Source organism: Gopherus evgoodei, chromosome 10 (genome assembly GCF_007399415.2).
Source record: "Gopherus evgoodei ecotype Sinaloan lineage chromosome 10, rGopEvg1_v1.p, whole genome shotgun sequence".
Taxonomy (NCBI): Eukaryota; Metazoa; Chordata; order Testudines; family Testudinidae; genus Gopherus; species Gopherus evgoodei.
In genome coordinates, this window is record NC_044331.1 from 64,532,130 (window position 1) to 64,554,770 (window position 22,641).

The window sequence follows — 22,641 nt, forward strand, 5'->3', positions numbered from 1 at the left end:
GTTTTTTGCATCAATTATTGCTCATCTGGTGTCTAACACTTGTATATTGTGCACTGATATTTATTATTGAATAATATCTTACTTTGTTCTACTGTGACAGGTGTAAGAAATCACCCTGTTAATGATTGATAGGTAGAGAGGCAGATAGAGGTAGCTGGTACCAAAAATGAATTTTGAAAACTTCTGTAAAATTGTATACCTTTAAACTTTTCCCTTCTCCCTCATCTTTTATATATCACATATTTGATGCACACATTTGCTCCAGTTGTATGCCGGTTTTGCTCCTAAGTGTCCTACTTCACTGATGTTTGTGGATGTGCCTGGAATGCATGATTATGCCCATTATATGCATCATTTTCTAAAAAATGCTGCCATATACAGTGTAAGAGTGAACTATTGTGCACAGTTAAACTTGCATTACTTCTACAAAGAAAAGAAAGGAAAACAACCTATTTAAATTGATACTGAAGCCCTTTCAACATTGTAGTTCATTGGGGAGATGTGCAGACAAGGGCAAAGGGCGTACACATTCTTTATGCCAGCATAAAACTATTAAATAATTTATTTCTGGTGCAATACGCTATCTGATACCTTTCTCACATTCTTTCAAGTTGAATGCAATGCATTATTTTTTTAATTAATTGCTTTCTCCTGGTGTATCATCATAGCCTGGTACTTAGAACCCTGTTCTTCAATTGTGGATTCTCTTAGCTTCATCTGTCCTCATATCTTTCCTCCCTTCCCCTGCCAAACCTCCAGCAGCACTTGTTTGTTACCTCTAAGATAAGGTAGCTATTGTGTAACTTTCTGGCAGAGTATAATTATATTTGAGATTCTGCAGCCCATTCCACACCAGATTCCTTGTATTTATGAAACCAACAAGTAGTTAATTAAGCATCTTAAGAGTCTAAGTTTTTTCTTTATGAATAGTGTAGTTTTGCAGAACTGAAGTGTTAATAAGAGGGCAGGGTGGCAGCATGAAAAGCATTTTAGCTTAGGGCTTGTCTACTCTGGCACTTTATAGCGCTGCAACTTTCTTGCTCAGGGGTCTGAAAAAACACCCCCCTGAACACTGCAAGTTTCAGAGCTGTAAAGTGCCAGTGTAGACAGTGCACCAGCACTAGGAGCCATGCTCCCAGCACTGGTAGCTATTCCTCTTGTGGAGGTGGATTTTTTATAGTGCTGGGAGAGCTCTCTCCTAGCACTGTGCCGCAACTACACAAGGCACGTTAAAGCGCTGCCAGGGCAGTGCTTTAGCATTCCTAGTGAAGACATGCCCTTATAAATTAGAGAGTTTCTATTGAAATTGTATTGATCTTTTACAGAAATGGATGTCTGCTAGGTAATTAAGCTTTTTATTGTTAAGAAATCGACTTCATTTCAACCAAGTCTTCTCTTTAAATTATTGCTATGAGAGTTTTAGCAAATGCCATTTACTTTGGACCTTTTTCAAAAGTTTGTTTGATTCTTGGAAGAATTCTAAGAGCCTTGTAGTACCCTAGATCCACATGTGGAATTCCCATTGGTATCACTGACTGACTCCCAATAATGTGTCAAGGGCTTTCTACAAAAACTTGAGACTAGATTACAGGCTTAAAGGCCATATTCGCCAATCAGACATATACACACCACTCTTATTGCATTCAAAGGATGCTGTGTGCACATATCAGTGGGCAGAATTTGGAAATAATGGTTTGGTCTCAAGCTTCTATGGCCATTTTAGGAAAAGAGCGCTCCAAATTAGGCAGATGTATAATTTTCATATGGTCCTGAAGACAAGACTTCAGTATTTCAGTTTTGAGTTGCTTTATGCATGATCAAAGAAAACACAAGAACAAGAGCTCTACAATCAAGCATATCCATTGTAACAGAAAACTGAAGAACTTTCAAGATCTTTTGTTAAGGGAGAAGTTATTGTGGAAATTTGTTTTTCAAGAGTAACCGTAAGAGAGAAAAGGGAAATCTTGTCATTCAACCAAGTAACTGACTTTCAAGAAGCTAGTGTGTAGGACCAATCCTGCTAATATTGAAGTTGATGAAAAAACTTGTATTGACTACGGATGCAGGATCAGGCCTCAACGTTGCAAGCAGCTATAGTTTTCTGAGAGTAGTACTATAAATATAATCTTAAAGAGAAAGTCAAGGATAAAATCCAGGGTGTAACTAGCTTGCTGTTTTATTTTCCTATTGGCAAGGGATGAGGATTTGTCTAGTGTGTTCAGAATATAACTATTTTTCTTGTCATAAATTGTGCATTGCTGGTAAAGGTATGAAAAAGGTCACAAGTGGAGCCCATTTTCTTCACATGGATGCCTTAATAGAGTGTTTATATCCAGCATTTGGAGGTGTAGATCTTATTGGCTATGAGACTATTAAATTATCTATTTTATTACTGCTAATTGGTATTAAGGCATTCTATGGGGAAAAGGAGGGGAAGGAAGGAGTGACTTGAAAACTTTGTGTACCTTTAAAGGTCATCAGCATTGTTTTTACCAGTTTCAGTCTGATGATATTGCAGTTACTGCAGTAAAATTTTGAAGCATAGTTTCTCTAATTCTTATTCTCCATTCAGTTAAGACATATTCTGAATTAAAATAAAATAAAAAATCAGTGTTTCAGTGACCACATATAAATAGAAATACTAATCTGTAATGAAAACACAAGTGATATTGTACTATGAGACTCTTTTATCTTGTAATTACAAATAAATATAGGAAAATGTAAATTAATATTACATCTGTTTTTTGTTGTTACCCTAGGACATGTGGAAGCCAGCTGCATATTAAAAAATACTATGGCAGCACAGTCTGCAGCAAAGAACTTTCACATTCAATCTTTGTTCCTTTCCTGTGCAGTTTCTAAACTTACAACTTTTAACTGTTATCTGTTTGTAGCCATTGTATGGCACTTACAAGAAGACCTGGAAGAATATAAAAAAGTGTATTCTTCTCGGTTATTTAAACACACCATTTATTTTCTACATATGAAGAATTGTCATTATGCTTGAGTTGCCAGTGTAATTATTAATATTTTTTCATGAAAACTCCCTTCTAATCTTTGATTTAGAGTTCAGTCTGACTTCTTTAAGTGAAGCACAATTCATGGTAATATGAGCCTTTATCAACTCCATTTGTTAGCTTATAAACTTCACATTTTTAATAATGTATTATGTTGCCAAACAATCATAAGCTCTCAGGAACATGGAGGATTTCATAGCTCTTTAATCCTGGTGTAAAAAAACAAAACAAAACTCAAGAATTCCAACATATAAAAATAAGCACATTCTAGATATGATAATCAGTTCTACTTTTCCTATACTGAATTTCTGCATTATTATTTTAAAGAGTAAACAAACAACATTCTTTTTAGTTCAACACTAAGCTTTCATTGTAAAGCAAACACACACACACTTTATTTTTTGGCTGCAAGGGCTGCCTTCATGTATTATGAATTTCTGAATTTATTATTTATTGTATAAAAACTCAATGCTACCAGCACTGTCTGACAGACATTTGTACTGGGATTTCTGAGAGCTTGTAGTGAGGTGGAGTGGCCTCCCTCCCATTGAGAGATGGGGAACCATCCTTTCTGCCCAAGTGGGTGGAGTCAGACCTGCCTCACCCCTCCCACTGGAAGTGGGTAACGGGAAGTATAAAAGGTAGAGCCTCTAGCTCAGTTGGAGCCAGGAAGCTGAGAGAGACAGACATGCTCTGCTTGTTTCAGTCTACTGGCTCTATTGCAGGGATGACCTGCACACTGAGGAATCAGCATTTATTGCAAACCTGCAGGATTGCTGCTGGTCATCTACCCAGAGGACATCCTGTTGGTCCAGGTACACCTTGAGGGGAGGGTCGGAAGTGGTCCAGGGACAGCCGACTTCAGTCTGGCTGTAGTGCTGCCTGAAGCATGGTTGGTGTGTTGCAGCTTGATTCCCTGCTGACCCAGTGGTGGAATACTCCACCACTGTTAGGGCCCTAGGTCAGGGCCCAGTGGAGTAGGGTGGGCCCATGCCCCTCCTGCCACCTCATCGCTGGGGTGGCAGCCTCTCCTCTCCAGGTCCAGAGGCCTGCGTTTGTCGGCTGTCCGCCAGAGCTAGGATGCCTGACTCCTGGATTTTTGCTCTGCCCCTGCACCAATGGCTCAGAGCTTAATTGACTGCTGTGTTTGCCCTGCTCTTGGCTAGAGGGCTCAGAGGCTACAAATTATTGCGTTGGCTCTACCCCTGCTTGAAGAGGCCCAGAACTTATAGACTGCTGTGTTTGCCTTGGGCCCTGCTTAAAGGGCCAAGGGACTGTAGACTCCAGGTTGCTCACCCCCAACCTGAGCACCAAAGCATAGAGACTCCTTGGTGGGGGCCCGGCTCCTGCATAGGGGTTGGAGCCTGTTGCCCGTCTGGGGGCTCAGCCCTATTAAACTGGTTGGGATGCTAATGCCTGGGGTACTAATTCCCCTCTGATACTAGGCAGCAATCACGATGATGTAGTGAGGCAGTGTGGCCTCCCTTTGACCCAGAGGGGGAGGGACGACCACCACACCACTACAGAGCTCAGTTTTCAACCCTGAGAGCCTAATCTGGGAGGCTACTTCCTCATTTAGGTGCTCAGATTATCACTTAGGTTCCCAAATACTCATTCTATGCACCTATTTGCCATTTCCAGCACCTTAATACAGAACTGGGCATCCCCATATGATGGAAGGGACTGGGGGTGTGGCTGCATCTCCTGACTTGAAATGGTTTCCATCATATATAGGGTTTACAATTTGGGTCAACTGCTCTCATAACCGCCCACTATACCAGTTTTTCTGGCCAACAGCAGGAATCCCTGCTCTCAGTGCCGGGCTCCAACTCTCAGCCCTGGATGGCCAACCATGGGAGCCACTGCTCTGAGCCCTGGGTTTCCATTGTAAGTCCTCGGCCCCCTCTCTCAGCCCTAAGCAGCCAGCAGGGGAAAAGCTCAGAAAAATAATAATGGACCTTAAAATCACAAATAATAAGGTCCATTATTAGTTTTTTGAGATTTTCCATGGCTTGTCCACAACTCAGCTGCATTTTTTTGACAATCATCATGTGATTTAAGTAGGGCCTTAAGTAGGGCCTTTGTAACTCTTCATAACCCCAAAAGAAAAATATGAGGTTTTTGGAAACCCCCTGAGCATTGATTAAAGACATTTAAAATTCACAGAATGATGCTCATCATATTCCTGCATAGTAAAGCAAGAGCACTTATATTATAACTGGATACCACTGAAGTCGGCCAGATGTTTACCTTTTAACTCATGCTGTCTTATGGTTTGATCTTTGATTCCTTGTGCAACCAAAGCTCCCATTTAGGTTAATAGGCATTGTAGCTACCTTGGGTTTTCAGGACTGGGCCCTTAATACTCCAGATAAAATATCCTGATATTGGAGAAGGAAAGAGTGGAGCAGGGCAGCTCTTGGTACAACATAGTGGTGCACTGTCCTACTTTCCAACCAGAATTTATTGATTAAAATGTAATATCTACTTGTAATTTTTTTTTAACCTTGAAAAGGAAATACTGTCCTATTTCTGATACTGTGTCTCGGTAGCTGTTGAATTTTAATGGCAATCAGTGCAGTAATATAAGAAGATGGAAAATTATTTGGGTCACCAAGCTATTCACAAATTATTGACATAATTTGACTTTTCAGAGCTAGATAGTCTGTTTTATAAATAAATTTACTAAACCCAGATTGTGACTTTAAAGCAACTGAATAGTTTTGAAGTGTTTGCAACTGCTTGTGTGTTCTATTTACTATTCTTTTGTTTCAGATGTTTTGGAATACTATCCTAATCTTTTATACTCTTTCTGATGAATATAATTTTCACTCCAATATTTGAAGACTTCAAATAATAATTGCAGCCCTATTGTACAAATGGCCTCTTATTAGTGTAGGATACTTGAGCCTTCCTCGACAATCACAAGGACATTACTGAAAATTATACAGGGAGGAATTGATGGGATTGGTAGTGGGATATAAAACTTCTGGGTTACTGTTTTGATTCTAGCTACTGTTGGTAGCAATTGAAAGCCCCTACCATATAAAGTCTCTTTGAAGACCAATATGAAATGAATTAATGGTCTCAGTCCTGTTTATAGTGGAGAGGTGTCCACAGCACAAAAAACCCATCATGATTGGCACTAATTGGCATCCTTGTTGGCAGGTTCTGCAGAGCATCCCAAGGACTGACTAGGTAAGAAGAATAAACTACTGCAGCCTTCCACTTTCAGAGCTCCCTCCTGGTCAGGGCTCACAGTACTTGGTTGGGCAATGTGTGAACCCTGAATTGCTGTTGGCCGGAGTTTGTGTCTGGTCTGATAAACAGAAGACTCTGGTTTCCGGGGCTGTCAGTGTGTTACCTTTCAGAAGCACAAAAGCACTTAAGTTTAAAAAGATTCAAAAGTTAATACCATTCTTAAAACTTCATACAGATCCAGAATTTCAGTGCAGGAAACAGGATATTTTTCTTGCAAAGTCATTGCTAGAGTTACTGCTCTGACTTGTACCTGGGAGGGGGCACTGCCAGAATGTATCTCAGCATGGGAGATGAAACCAGTGGAGTGAATCAGTGATGAATAGTCTCAGTCAATTCCTCATAAAGAGATGGAATGTTCAGTGAGGGGTAAGAATCAAGACACCATTCCAGAAACTGTTCTGTCCTTAATTTTTTTTTTATTTTTTTGGTCTTGGCACACAAGATCTACAGAAACAGATTTTCAGTCTTATAAGGATTTTTTTCTACTTTACTATGTATATAGTTATGAACAGAGATCCAGTTATCTCTGAGTCTTGGGGGGGCAGGGAAGGTAATGTAGTAAGGAGAATACACATCAGCTGGGTTTTGGTTTATCATCTCATTTTAAGAACACTGCTGTTACAAGTATAATGACACAATAAACTTGCTTTGTTTTGGGGGATGGTGAGGCAGCTGATTCAAATAAACAATAAAATCAGTCCTGTTCAAATAGAATCGGCTAGGTACTTCTGAAGCTGAACATTGACATTCATCATGCAGATCTGGTGCACATGAGCACCAGCTGAAGCTCTAGTGCATGCCTCCTTCCTCACTAACTTAAGGCTTCTGGCTCTCACATTGAGAATTAATTAAAAATGATTTTAAATATTTTTTTGTGATGAGTTATCCTTTTAATTAAATAAGAAGACTTGAGGGAAATGTTTGTGGTCATTTGTGGCCACTCATGCATCTCTGTTTGTAAATTAGAAGGAATTATATTCCCACAGACCCCTGCAAATGCTCTTGTGAGTCATGCCGCTTACTGCTTTTCTGCAGACTTCTGTGAAATGAGCTAGGCTAATCTGTTAGTCAGTGAAAGATAGTGTGAGGCAGAATTTAGTGAAATATGTTCTGCCCCCAAGTACACAGTACCATTCCAGAAATCCATCTCTCCTGTTAATGCCTTATAATGGATTACTTGCTAATGGCTAGTGACCTTTTTCCATTTGATAGGACTTCATTGTTCAGCATGTTTTTAGACATGCACTTCCCATGAGTAATCTAAGTAGTTAAAAAATGATGTAAAAGGCCTCCAGATAGCATGGCAATAGATGCCTTAGAAATGTGAATGTGAATAGTGATTTAGTGAATTCAAGTTCATATCTTTCAATTTCTGATTTTCCTAGTAATGTTTTGGTTAGTAGCAAGGCTTCTTGTTAGGGCTGGATAAAATTTTTTGACCAAGACCAATTTTTTATTTTTTTATGCCAAAAATGCATATTCAAGTTGATTTTTTTTTTAAAAAGTGTCATTTCAACATTTTCAAAATGGAACATTTCAACTTTTCAATTCAAAATAAGTTTTAATTTTGAAATGTACTGTTCATTTTCATAAAAGAAAACCCAAAACTGAAACAAATTTGTTTTGGGTCCAACAAAAATATTGTTGGATCCAATTTTTTTAACTTTGCAATTCGCTGAATAATTTGAAAAATTTTATCTTCGGGTCGACCAGAAATTAATTAATTTTTTTTTATTATTTTAATTGCCAGCAAACTGAAAAATCAGTTATTCTCAGTTTTACTAGTCCAGGGGTCAGCAACCTTTCAGAAGTAGTGTGCCGAGTCTTCATTTATTCACTCTAATTTAAAGTTTCGTGTGCCAGTAAGACATTTTAATGTTTTTAGAAGGTCTTTCTCTGTAAGTCTATAATATATAACTAAACTATTATTGTATGTAAAGTAAATAAGGTATCAAAGTGAATAACTATTATTGTGAATGGAAGTGATTTGTTGTTCAGACTACATAAAGATTTAAGATTTTAGTTTAGGACCTATTTAATTGTAATGGTTATAAAATAGTCATAAGAAAATAGCTTAAAGTTTCATTACCCTTCAAATAAAGGCCAAGAATACTCCCTGTCTGAGTCTTCTAGCTGAAATCTCCATTGAAAACAGGAATTTGATTTTTTTTTCATGATTCTAGGCTTTAAAAAACTCCGAAAAAAATCTTTAATTTTTAAACTGTCAGTCTTTTGTGCAGGGACAGTCATTTATTTCATGTATGTACAGTGCCTAGCACAATGGAGCACTGCTATCATTGGCCTCTAGGTACTATCACAATGCAAATATTAAATAAAATTACAAGCTTTTCAAGCCCTGTTTATAAGAAAAAGGGCACAAATCCCTTTTTTCTTTTGCAAGTCACTTTTCAAATTGTAGTTTGCATTCATATAACCTCCTGTTAGGGATTTACCTGTTCTATTAATGGTAACAGTATTCGCTAACATGACCTTGTGCAGGTGCACAAAGCAACATGAGAATACATGTTGACCCATGGTGCTCTAAGAAAGACTGAGGCTATCTCCACACAGCAATACTATCTTCCTCAAACGAGATAGCAAAGAAGATGCAGGGCCGTAGCTATTCTTACCTGTGAACTAGCAGCGGAACCAGCCTGTGTGATGGAGTGCATACTGTATCCAGTAATAGGGTGATGTTTGAATCCCCGATGTACAGTGCCCCCTGGAGCTATCACTGTGGCGCAGTGATGCTCTGCATAGTTTGCAATGCAAGACTGGTTTAAAGCCACTGTTGTCTCCAAAATCTGCAGTAATGTCTGACAAGATACTGGACCTGATCCAGCAAGGAACTAAGCACTTCATGTGAGGTGAGTTCTGTCATACTTCATTGGATTCAATGGGACTTGAGTATAAAACTTGGGTCCTCTGATTTACGTAGAATATGAGAAACTGTTGTACTGTGACCTCTAAAATGGACTGTGATTACTCACTGCTGAGAACAACAATCAGGCTAATAATCTATTCTTATCGATGCTGATATATGGCATGCCTTCAGAGGCTGCTTGTTGGAATTCAGTCTTTTACAACTGAAAGAGAAGGGAGGGAAAGAAAACTGAGCAGATGAGACTTTGCATCACTAAGGTGAAATATAAATTGTTAAAATATAGATTTGGTTGAGAGAAACTTATATCAATATAAACTGACCGAAAAATAAAAATAGAAATAACCCAGACAAACTTTTCTGTACTTTCTGAAGTAGCATAATTTTCACACATCCTTGCTTTCAGGAAAAAAAAAACTGCAGTAGGTAAAATCTTGGCTGAGACACTTAAAAAATCCCCCGGACATAAGTCAAGTTTGGGACCCAAACTGACCTGAACACAAACTTTATTTATATTCCACAAGATGGAGCTGTATGATTTCTGCTTTTGGAAGAAATTCACTCTGTTGGCAAATGATCCTTTGGTTATTGTAGAAGGACAGAGCAATCACTATGATCCATCTTTCCTTTCTCACTATTATGCTAAAAAGTTGTTGAAATTTTATTCTAGATGGTCAGATGCTGGAAACGAAAACTATCATTGAGTTTACTAAGATGGCTTCTGAATCCTAAAAAGATAACTGTTTATTTAAAGAGAAAAGGAAATCTATATTTTTTTATATAGCAGATCAGAATGAATTTCCTAGCCTGTGATGTTTTCTAAATTATCCTTTCTTTATGTACTTTGGTGATGTCACTGCAATGCAGATTTCTTTGGAAAATGCGTCTTGTGAAATTTTTTTTTTTTTTTCGGGTGGCAGGGGTGTGGGGAGGGGCAGAGAAATCATACAGACTGTGTACAAGGTTGTATTGGCATCAGAGTCATGAGGGATGCTGGGACCAAATAACTGAACTGAATTGTAAGCTGTATAATTACTCACTGATTTACGTGCTTTCTATTATATTAAATTGATTTTTCCAATTTCTGTTTAATATTTTGGTTAATTTAGTTATACTTCTGTCCATCAGTTTTGCATACCAGGCTTGTCTCCCCTGAAACAGGTAGGTCAAGTGACTGCATCCGAGCTAACCTAGCTTGAGTGAGAGGGCCACACTGGGTATGTCTACACAACAGCTGGGAGGTGTGATTCGCAGCTTGGATAGACATACAGGCACTAGGTCTGTCCAAACTAGTGTACTAAAAATAACAGTGTGGCTATGGTGGGACAGTGTGGCTATGGTGGGACAGACTAGCCACCCAAGATATGACCACCTAGGTATGTATTCGGGCACGTACTCCAAGCTGCTGCCCATGTCACCACTGCCACACTACTATTTTTAGTATGCTAGCTTGAGCAGAGCTAGTACATACAAGTCTACTGGTTCTGGGAATCACACTTCCCAGTTACTGTGTAGGCATACACACTGAAACAACACTCAAGCTACACAGTGATTGGATTAGCAGTTAATGAGTTGTGTTAACTCAAGCTGTAGCCAGTGGCTGTATCCTCACTGCATTATTAGCTTGAGCTCCTGGTGGGCCAGCTAGTTAGAGTTTAAAGCACCACTTAATTCAAGCTAGAGATTTTTGTGGGTGAGAATTGGGTTAGGGGCAACACTTGATTTATACCTAAAGCTAACACGTCAGTAAAGACAATCTCTGTTGTTATATACTGCAGGGGTCGGCAAACTTTCAGAAGTGGTGTGCCGAGTCTTCATTTATTCACTCTAATTTAAGATTTCGCACGCCGGTCATACATTTTAATGTTTTTTTAGAAGGTCTCTCTCTACAAGTCTGTATATTATATAACTAAACTAGTGTTGTATTGTAAAATAAACAAGGTTTTCAAAATGTTTAAGAAGCTTCATTTAAAATTAAATTAAAATGTTGATCTTATGCCACCGACCCGCTCAGGCCGCTGCTGGTCTGGGGTTCTGTTCACCTAGGCCGGCAGTGGACTGAGTGCGGCCTGCGGCCGGGACCACAGCTGGGAAGGGTCTGGCAGCCAGAACCCCAGAGCGGCAGCGGACTGTGTGGGGCTCAGCCCACTGCCACTCAGGGGTTTCATCCTCTGGCGCCTGCCAGGCGGGATTCCGGCTGCCGGACCTGCTCAGCCCAGTGCCGGTCTGGGGTCCCGGCCCTACCACATACCGTGGGTACCTACCTTCTCCCTGGTTCTGGCCCATTCTCTTCCTCTCTCTGCACTGAGCTGAGAGTTGGAGTGGACTGAGCACAGGGCTGAGGGTGAAGAGTCTGGCCAGGAGCTAGAATGAAGGAGGGGGCTCAGGGTTGGGGCGGGAGGTTTGGGTGTGGGGGCACTTACCTGGGCAGCTCCTATGTGGTGTGAGAGGTGTGGGTGGGAATGTGAGTGAGGGTGCAGGGGCTCCCGTTTGGTGCTCAGGGTGGGGGTGGGGATGTACAGGGTGCATGGGATGTAGGGGGCTGGGGATGTGGGGGTGCAAGAGTCATGGCAGAGAGCTGGGGACATGGGGGTGCATGTGTCAGGGTAGGGGGGCTGGGTATGTGTGGGGGTGCCAGTCAGGGCTGGGGTCATGGGGGGGTGACGGAGTCAGAGGGCTGGGTGGTACAGGGCTCAGGGCAGAGGGCTGGGTGTGTGTGCGGGGGTGCAGGGCTCAGGGCAGAGGGCTGGGTGACTCCCCCCTGAACCTCCAACTCCCCCTGCTCCTTGTCCCGACTATCCCCTCCTGGGACCCCACCCCCTATCTAAGCCTCCCTGCCCCTTATCCCCTAACTGCCCCCCTAGGACCCTACCTGTCCCCTGATTGACCCAACCCTTATCCACACCCCCTGGACTGCCATGCCTATCTAACTGCTCCCTGCCCCAACAGGATCCCCAGAACTCTGGACCCATACAACCCCCGCAGCTCCTTGTCTCCTGACCACCCCTACCTCCTGACAGTCCCCCCAGAACTCCTGACTCATTCAACCCCTGCTGCTCCTTGTCTCCTGACCACCCCCTCCAGAGACCCATCCACACCCTAACTTCTCCCCCAGGACTGTCTTTGCTCCCTGTCCCCTATCCACCCCCCAAACAGATCCCGGGACTTCCATGCCCCATCCAACACCCCCTACTACCTAGCCACCCCCTAGTATACTACTCCCCCATCCAACCCACCCTGCTCCCTGTCCCTTGACTGCCCCACCCCTTACCCAACCTCCCCGCCCCCCCCCCCGGAGCCGGCTCCCTTACCATGAGGCTCCTCGCTCATCTGGAGCCCTCCGCCGTCGCCACCCCCGCGCGCAGCCCTGCTCCGCCCCGCCCATCAGAGCTCTGCGCACGGCGGCAGGGTTCCGGATGAGCGGGGAGCATCTTTCCCTCCCCACGGAGCCAAACGCTGCCCCGCGGGAGCGCCTAACCCTAGCCCCCAGAGCACTGCGCGTGCGGCAGTAGGGCTCTAGGGGGAGGGGGCAGCGGCTTGCTGCGCTCGGGGTGGTGTGTGATGACACTTTGAGCAACCCTCCCGTTTTGCAACTAGGTGCAGTTTCTGCTGCGTAACGTAACCATCTGAGCTCCTGTGTCATGGTATCTTTCCCCTCTGAACCTTAGAGTCCAAAAGTTGGGGTACTAGCATGAATTCCTCTAAGCTTAATTACCTGCTTAGATCCGATAAGCTGCCACCAATCAGGAATTCCAGTGCCTAATACACTCTGGTCCCCCCAAAAACCTTGCCTGGGGACCCCAAGACCCAAATTCCTTGAGTCTCACAACAAAGGGGCATAAACCATTTCCCTTCCCCCTCCTTCCTCCCTCCCAGCTCTTTCCTGCCCTGGGTACACCAGGAGATCACCGTGATTCAAACTCCGTGAATCACCACACAGAGAGGAATGTTACCTTCCCCCCCCTCGCCTCTTTTCCCTTCACCCAGAGGCAATACAGATTCAAACTCCGTGAATCTAAAACAAAGAGGAAATTCACCTTTCCCTTCTCCCCACTAATTCCCTGGTGAGTACAGACTCAGTTCCCTTGAGCCTCAACAAGGGGAAAAATCAGGTCTTAAACGCAAAACTTTTAATAAAAAGAAAGACATGCCTCCCAAATCGCAGATAGTGGGGAACCTCACTGGTGGTGATTTCTTCCTAGAACTTTAGAATAAACAGATTAATACAACACATGCACCTTTACATATACTAAACTGTCTGCGATTTGGGGGGCGTGTCATAAACAGATAGTTAAAGGTTAATGTCTCTTTTACCTGTAAAGGGTTAACAAACAGGGAACCAAACACCTGACCAGGGGACCAATCAGGAGACAAGATACTTTCAAATCTCGGTGGAGGGAAGCCTTTGTTTGTGTTTTTTGGGTTTGGCTTTGTTCTCTCTGGGCTCTGAGTGTAACCACACGTACCTACAGGCTCTCTAATCTTCTGTTCAAATTTAGTAAGTACAAAGGTAGAAAGGCAGTTTAGTCTTTTTGATTGTTTTTCTTTATTTGCAAATGTGTATCTGGCTGGAAAAAATTAAATGTGTATCTGGCTGGTAGAGTTTTAATGTGTATTTGGCTGAAAGTATTTTAAATTGTATTTCTGTTGGAGGAGGCTTTTTCTCCAGTTTCTATAAGCTGACAGACCCTGTAACTTTTACCATCTAAAGTACAGAGACACCTTTTACTTTTTTCTTTCTCCCCTTGGGCTTAACCCTGGCTACCATCCCCCACCCCCGATTTTTCCCCTTCAGCCCCTCTTCTGCTGCCACCTACAGCAGTTTGATCCCCCCTGGCCAGTAAATTTCTGCCCCCTGCTCAGACCCTGGCAGCCCCCCTGCTGCGATTTGCCCCCTTGATCCTTTTAAACCCCTCCAAAGAGGAGGCAGCAAATCGTAAGTAGAAGTGAGGGCAGAGAGAGGGCAGTGGCGACAGCAAACGTTACTGGGCATGCTCCATTCGTGTGCACATGCTCAGTCTAGCCAAAGTAGGGAATCAGGAGCAGGAGCTGTTTCTGTCGTTACACCGGAATATCTGCACAACAATTTTTAGCCCTGCAGCCTGAGCCCAAGTCAGCTGACGTGGGCCAGCCACGATCCTGTCTTTGGGTCTTTTATCCCTGTGTAGACATACTGTGAGTAACTAGAGAGTCCAGGCAGATTGGAATTCCATTGTGTACAAACACCACTTCCCTGAATAAATACAATAAGACAATTCTTTCCTCAAAAGAATTGACCATCTAAATAGAGAAGACATAGGCCTGGAGAAAGTAACTATTATCTCCATTTTGCAGATTGGGACCTGAGGCTCAGGTCGGTCAAGTAATTTGCCCAGTGTCATACAGGAATTATGTGGCAGAGCTGGGACTTGAAACCAGATTTCCTGAGTCCCATGTCAGTGCATTAACCACAAGAGCATCCTTCCTCTTCAACTGACTCTTGGAAAATGTTTCCTTTCTCTGTTTGGGAATTAATATAGCAATCTTAGGCCTTGGCTACACTTGCGAGATACCGTGCAATAAAGCAGCCCTGGGCGCCCTAGCTCACACCCCGTCCATACTGGCAAGTCACGTAGAGCGCTCTGACTCCACAACTACAGCGCTGCTGGTACTCCACCTTGGCAAGTGGAATAACATTTGCTGTGCCCCTGCTGGAGCACCACGGCGCCATTGTGAACGAGGTCTTGTGTTACTGCGCTGTGATCAGCCTCCGGAAATGTCCCATAATCCCCTTAAATCAAGTGGCCACTCTTGTTGTTGTGAAATCGGCTGCAGGAATGCAGAAATGCCCTTTCAAAGCTCATTTTGGGGAAGCTGGCTGCTTATCAGCTCTTACTGTTTGCTTTGAGTGAATGAGAAAGAGGCGGGGGGAGGAGAGGGTGTTCTGAACTTACAAGCCAGCATGCAGACACACTCTCAGCACCCCAAAAACCCACTCTCTCTCTCCCCCACATACACACAACACAGTCCCTGTCACACTCCACCCTACCCATTTGAAAAGCATGTTGAAGTCACTTGCATGCTGGGATAGCTGCTCATAATGCACTGCTCCCAATGCCACTGCAAGTGCTGCAAATGTGGCCACGCCAGTGCGCTAAAGCTGTCAGTGTGGACAGCACAGCGCTCTCCCTACTGCGCTCTATGAAGGCAGGTTTAACTCACAGCGCTCTATATCTGCAAGTGTAGCCATGCCCTTACTTTGAAGTCATAGGTATGTTAGGATAAAGAAAGATCTTTACAAGAATCCACTGTTATGTAGATAGCTGTATGCTTAACTGTGGATACCATGAAACCAATGATACACCTGAGATACCTCGATGGTGTTTTCATCCTCTGGACAGATTGCTTAAACTCCCTCAGAGATTTTAACAACAGCCACCACCACCTGTCCATTAAACTCTTTCTGGGACACTCCTACACTAGCATCAACTTCCTGGACACCATGATCAGCTTCAACAATTAAACCCTACAGACAACTAAATACAAGAAAACCTGGGATCACCACACCTACCATCATAGATCCAAAAGCTGCCACAAATGAACCAAGAAATCTGTTAAAAGTGACAGAGAGTCCTGTGGCTCTTTATACACTAACAGACGTATTGGAGCATAAGCTTTCGTGGGTGAATACCTACTTTGTTGCATGCATCTGTCAATTTTTACAGATCCAGACTAACACGGCTACCCCTCTTATACAAGTAATCTGTTGGCACTCAGATACCACAGTTTATGCTTTGAGGAGGAAGTCCAGGATATACACCTTAACACACTGAAAACTGCCTTCACCAAACAAGGACACTCCACCAGAGAAGTACATTGCCTAATGGAACAAGCCACCCAAATACCCCACAGGAACCTGCTTCAGTACAGAAATACCACCCCCTCCAACCACATACCTCTATTTGTCACCTACCACCCTACACTGGAACCCATACAGGTATCATCAGACAACTACAACCCAGACTCAATGGGGAACCCATCTTGTAAGAAATCTTTCCTGAACCCTTTCTTCTAGTCTTCAAACAACTCTCAACCTCTCCAAGTTCATCTTCAGAAGCAAGCTCCCCACAGACCAGGATACACCAACTCAAAGTGGCACCAGACTCTGCTAGAACAATAGGAGCATAACCTGCAGACATATCTCCATTGCAATGATCAAGACCCCCCACCACACCCCTTTTAAGATCCATGGATCCTACATGTGCCTATCACAACACATGGTGTACATCCAGTACACTAAATGCCCCAGTAACAACTGTGTGTGTGAAACCAGACAATCACTACACTCTCAAGTGAACTCCCATAGGGCAATGACAGAAGACAAAAACTGTGTCACCTGTGGGTGAACATTTTTCACAAAGCGATCACTCTGTATCTGACCTATCAATCCTCATCCTCAAAGGAAACATGCACAGTACTTTCAGAAGATGATCCTGGGAGCTTAAATTCATTACATTGCTAGACACTAAAAATCATGGACTGAACAGAGACGCTGGATTTATGGCTTATTACAACAATCTGTAACCCACTAACCCCCTCTTTTTGTCCTATGACTGCAGAAGTTGTAATGGACCATTCTGTCTTGAATGGTCCCTAGAAATATGTCCTATATTACTTATACTAAACCAGTGGTTCTCAAACTTTTTTTTCTGGACCACTTGAAAATTGCTGAGGGTCTCGGCAGATCACTTAATGATCTTTCCAAATGTTGTTTGTACTGTTAGCTAACTATTGTAAAGCACTTTGGATAAAAGTGGTATATAAAAAAAAAACTTTTTTTGTTCTACAAATAAAAGCACACAACTCATATTTTAATATCAGTAGTCTTATCTGTGCCCTCTCTCTCCTGCTGCGGCAGCCCCCAAGCTGGGTTAGGAAGGACAGGGGTCTCTCCCCCTCTCCCCTGCCGTGGCAGCCCCTGAGCTGGGGTTGAGAAGGAGTGGGGAGTCTCTCCCTCTCTCCCCAGCTATGGCAGCCCCAGCCATGGGCTGGAAAGGAGAGCCATCTCTGCCCAGCAGCTGCAGCCCTGGAGCTGGGGAAAGTTGCCTCTTTCTCTGGCCACTGCAGCCCTAGATGTCCCAAATTCCCCCCACCTCTTCTCACCCCACTTTCCCCTGCCAGCAACCCCGTATTCCCCCCCCAAGACCACTACCTCACATTTACATGTGTGTCTTCTCTAGGTTCCAGGCACCTAATTAGAGGAGCCATGCCTGCACTGCTCCACTAATTAGGTGGGCAGCCCTTCATTCTCTCGTGTGGCTGCCCAGGCATGCACCTTAGAGGGAATGGAGCTTGCAGACCACTGGTGGTCCGCAGACCAGAGTTGAGAACCTCTATGCTAAACAATCTGTTCCACCTTGCAGCTTGCTGTGATACTGGGATTACCTTTCACAGACCTGAAGAAGAGCTCTGTGTGCCTTCAAAGCTTGTCTCTCACCAACAGAAAATTGGTCCAATAAAAGAAGTTACCTAACCGTCTCTCTCTATGGAGTTGGTTTTTTTTGATTGCCAGATATTTAAATCCATACTGGATGGTGGGGCTAACATTTTCTGATTTGCTCTCTGCTTTTAACTTTGCATTGTACTGGGTTAAAACTATATTGTTGCAAACTTCAAAAAATATATAATGTTTTGAAAAGCAATTTTTTCAGAGTTTCAGAATGAATCCTTAGGATGTGGCAGCCTGCATGAGGAGGAGCTTTATGAAATACATCAGAAATACATTAATTCACATTAATTCACAGTCCTGAAATCTCTCAATGATTTTGGATTTGTATATCTCTGAGGTATCTACATATGATATGCAAAGCACAGATTTGCTGCTAGATGGTGCTCCTTTGGATGAAAACTAGATTGTCAAGCAGCGAAATTGGCTTTCCCTGGATCAAAATATTTTAATTAACACAAATCAATTTTGGAAATCTTCATTCCAACATAGCAAAAGGTGGAGTATTGTAGCCCACCAACTATTTTTTTTTCCTCTAACTTGTTTGTGGCAACAGTTGCAGGAAAAGATGATTTTACTGTTTGACAATTTGCTTTCACCTCCTGAGGAGGACCAGTTAACAGATGACAGCAAGGTGGTCACCATAAGCTGACCTCTAATATACCTTTTGTTCTACTGGGCCAATTTGTCTTTAGGTCAGGGGTTGGCAACCTTTCAGAAGTGGGGTGCTGAGTCTTCATTTATTCACTCTAAGGTTTCGTTTTCCAGTAATACATTTTAACCTTTTTAACCTTTTTAGAAGGTCTCTTTCTGTAAGTCTATAATATATAACTAAACTATTGTTGTATGTTAAGTAAATAAGGTTTAAAAATGTTTAAGAAGCTTCATTTAAAATTAAATTAAAATACAGAGCCCCCCGGACCAGTGGCCAGGACCGGGGCAGTGTGAGTGCCACTGAAAATCAGCTCGCGTGCCACCTTTGGCACACGTGCCATAGGTTGCCTACCCTTGCTTTAAGACTTTTAAAATAGAACTACAGAAAAGTACTACTACTGAAATACAGTTGACAGGAGAGATCATATGGTTAGTGTCTGGAAGTCACTGAATCTGAAGGCAGCATTTTACAGTACTGCCAAGGCCTGGAAAGATCTAACATCAAAATGTTCTTGACATAAATTGTGCCAAGACATTGAAGAGAAGAACAAATCCTTCCTTGGCTTTGAGGAAGAAGTTGAAGAAGCCAACAACAGGGATTTTCCCACAAATCTTTCCTGTGCTTTCCCTGTAGAGGTACAACTTTGCACCAGTTCTTATTCATAGCTGTGCGTAATGGGCTCAGTCTAGTTCATAATATTTTTGTAACTCTCTTGTCATCTTATTCCTCCTATACTATTATTTATCATCAGTCTGACTACTGGGAAGCAGAGTGGACCAATAAGACACTGGACTGGGAGTCTTAGGTTCTATTCACCCTCTTCCATCAGCCTTTTGTGTCACTATGGACACGTCATTTTACTTCTTTGTGCCTCATCTATAAAATGATGATACTTGTCTCCTTTAGAAAGGCTGAGATATATGGATGAAAAATGATAAACAACTAGGTGTTATGACTTGTCATATTTGCCTTTGTAGGCATTTTAGTGTAGTAAAAATTGTTGTTAATATAATGAAAATATGGCACTCCTAAATAAACATACATTTTTTATTTAGACTGACAATATAATTTATTTCCTATTACTTAATTTTCTTACGTACACATTTTAATACTGTTTTGGACTTAACTCAATTCCTTTGAAATCAGTAGAAGTTTTGTCACTGATATTGGTGGGAGCCAGAGTGTGCCTATTGACAATAATGTATTTGTATATAAATTAGATCCTCATTGCATCTGGATTATATAGACATAATTTATATTCTATGACTATGTATATATGTGTCACAAATGTTCATACATTATTCATAATATGAAAATGTGGCAATTCTAGAAGAGGACATTTGAAGCCCTTACTATGCAACATGTAACTGTTTTCCCTCCCCATAAGAATCTAAAACATTAAAACATGCTTGGTTGAGATATTCTTGAAAGATTTTCAGAAATGGATTATTCACATGAATAATATGAGTTGAATTGCATCCCATGAGGGAAAGCATGAAAGGTGAAAGACAGGCATTACTAGCCAAGCTGTACTTGTGTGCCACCAATAAACAAGATTATAAATGAAACCCAAATGAAGTTAAAAGTGTGAAGTTCACAGTGTGAAAAGGAGGCATGTAATAACAGGGAATGCTACTGAAACAACTTAAATAATCAAATGAAGGTGCTTTATTTGCAGGTAAGTATAGTGCAGCCCACACACTTCAATCAAGTCAGCAGTAGGCTTTAATAAGCAATAATAAAGTGTGAAAGGTGGCTTTCTGAGAAGGGTGGGAAGGTACATGTGTTTATTGCTTATAATTATGTATCCAGTAAATACAAATCAAAATAAAAGCCCTATGTTGTCTTCTGTTATGCCACCCAAGCACTGTAGTACCCCACTGTGTGTAACTGACAAATGAGTTGGCATCTTTGGTGTGGTAATCTCTTCAAGTTCCTATGTCAAGAAGTGAACATTTGATAACCCTGGTAAGGCAAACACAAAAGAATAGTTGTTTGGTACATCCTGCATTTTCTGGCAGAGTTTTCAGGCTGTATAATTAAAGGAAGAGTGTCTGCCCAATGAGAGAGAGTGCAGCATACTGGAACGTGTTTAAAATAATGTCTTTGTTTATCTTTAAACAAAATGTTGAACCTATTTTATTTGGGTTCTGTGTTTCGGTTCTCACATTTCCATGAGTATTCCCATACTTATGAGGTTTACTAATTGAAAGTTTTAAGTAGAACATTCCTACATACATGAAGCAATATTTTATAGTTCACTAATCACTTAGTTAAAATAACTCAATATTTTCTCCAGTGATTTAATTTTAAGCCTTGTAGAGAAAATTGCACCAGTATGTCTTGAATCAGCTATTAAACAGATACATTTATACCATTGCAATAGGCTGTGGATTCTTTTATTTCAGTTTCAGTGGTGGGTTTTTGTGTGTTTGTTTGGGTTTTTTTAGTTTAACCTGTTTCAAATTGACAATTTCAATTAAACCTGACTTCAGCAAAACTGTCATTTACTGGTGCAATTTTCTTGTGTAGACAGCTCTTTACGTACAATGAAAAGGTAATTGCGGGAAGTGCCCATTGTGATCCTCATGTGATGGTTTATCATCATCTATGGCCATCAGATTGTAGCTACACAAGATACTAAATTTTTGTAAGCAGAGGGAGAATTCTTCTCCAAAAGTATGGTCCCTGTATAATGAATCCATGTACTACCAACACAAAATTACTGTTTAAGTCACTGTAAGGGGATCCCCAGGGCACAACCTGGAACTAGGGTACCACTGTGCTCCATTATCTCTTCAGCGTGGGCTGTCTTTCATAATGCTTTGCTAGTGACGAGCAACAAAGCCCTCCAGGCGCTGTTATCACTTAGCCCAACAGCATGTGGAGCCCCACACCCAGCTAAATTGCATGAATGCTGTCTGAGCCACTCACGAATCACACAGAGAAAGGCACCAGCAGATTTCCCAAGCCCCCAGCCTTGCACCTCTGGAATATACCATCTTGCCCATCAGGGCCCTATCCACCCCTCCCGCAATGTGGAGAGGACACACACTAGCCTTTGTAAACTGAGCTGAGATTTCCCAAGCGCTTCAAGCAAAACACAGTTTTAGGTAAAATATAAAACAGATTTATTAACTATAGAAAGATAGATTTAAAGTGATTATAAGTGGTGGACACAGAAGACCAGATAATTACCAAAGAAAATAAGAGGTAGGCACACAATCTAAATCTTAAACCTTGTTAGACTATTGTAAGTGAGACTCGCCGGGGCTCGACCCTCCCGGATGAGGAGGGGAGCCACACCAGACTTGACTTGTCGTCTGAGGGTCTCGATTCTCGGAATTGTCGCCCACCGCCCGGGTAGCTCGGTCCCTGTGGATAGGACCGGGCAGTGGCACAGCTAAAGGGAGCCCAGCCCTTGGTTCGGGCAGGCACCAAGTACACAGTTATCTCGCTCCAGCCCTTTGGTTCGGGGCGGGCTGGCAGGAGTGCGGGTTGCTCGGGCCCTTTGGGACAGGACCGAGCAGTAGCACAGTCAAAGGGGGCCCAGCCCTTGGTTCGGGCGGGGCACCAGTTACACAGTTATCTCAGCTCCGGCCCTTTGGTTCAGGGGCGGGCTGGCGGGAGTGTGGGTTGCTCGGGCCCTTTGGGACAGGACTGAGCAGTGGCACAATCAAAGGGGGCCCAGCCCTTGGTTCAGGCGGGCACCAAATGCACAGTTATCTCAGCTTAGCTGGCCTCTTCAGGCTGGGGGAGGGGGATTCTGCCACCCGTGGATGGGTGGCAGGGGGAACGCAGACCCACCCACTCCACTGAGTTCCAGCCCGGGGCCCTAGTAGCGGTGATCACCACTGCAGGTGGTCAGTGGGGATCCTGACCGCAACACACTGCCATGGGTACCGGGAAATCTGCAGCCTGACTCGGGTCGGCTGCCCCCGGGCTACTTCCAATATCCCCCTCCGAGCCTACCTGGTTCGTGGGATCAGCTTCAGGGATGTCCCACCACGTAGGCTCCTCACGGCCAGGGCTGGGCAGCAGATCCGGCAGCTCCTCCAGGAAGTCCGGCCAGGCCTGTTCCGGGGGTTCCTCGGGACCGCAGCAGGGACGGGGCGGCTCTGGCTGCTCCTCGTAGCGAGCGCAGGGAAGCTCTGGCAGCTCCTCATTATAGCGAGCGGAGGGAAGCTCCGGCCAGTCCGGACACCGGCCTGCGGCCTCAGCAACTTCCCAGTCAGGAGCTCCCGCGGACAGGTCTGCGTCTGACGGTGGCTGGGCTCCAACTGAGGGCTGAGGGCCGGCTTTTATCCTTCCGGGTTGCCGCTTGACCCTCTGAGGGGTGGGA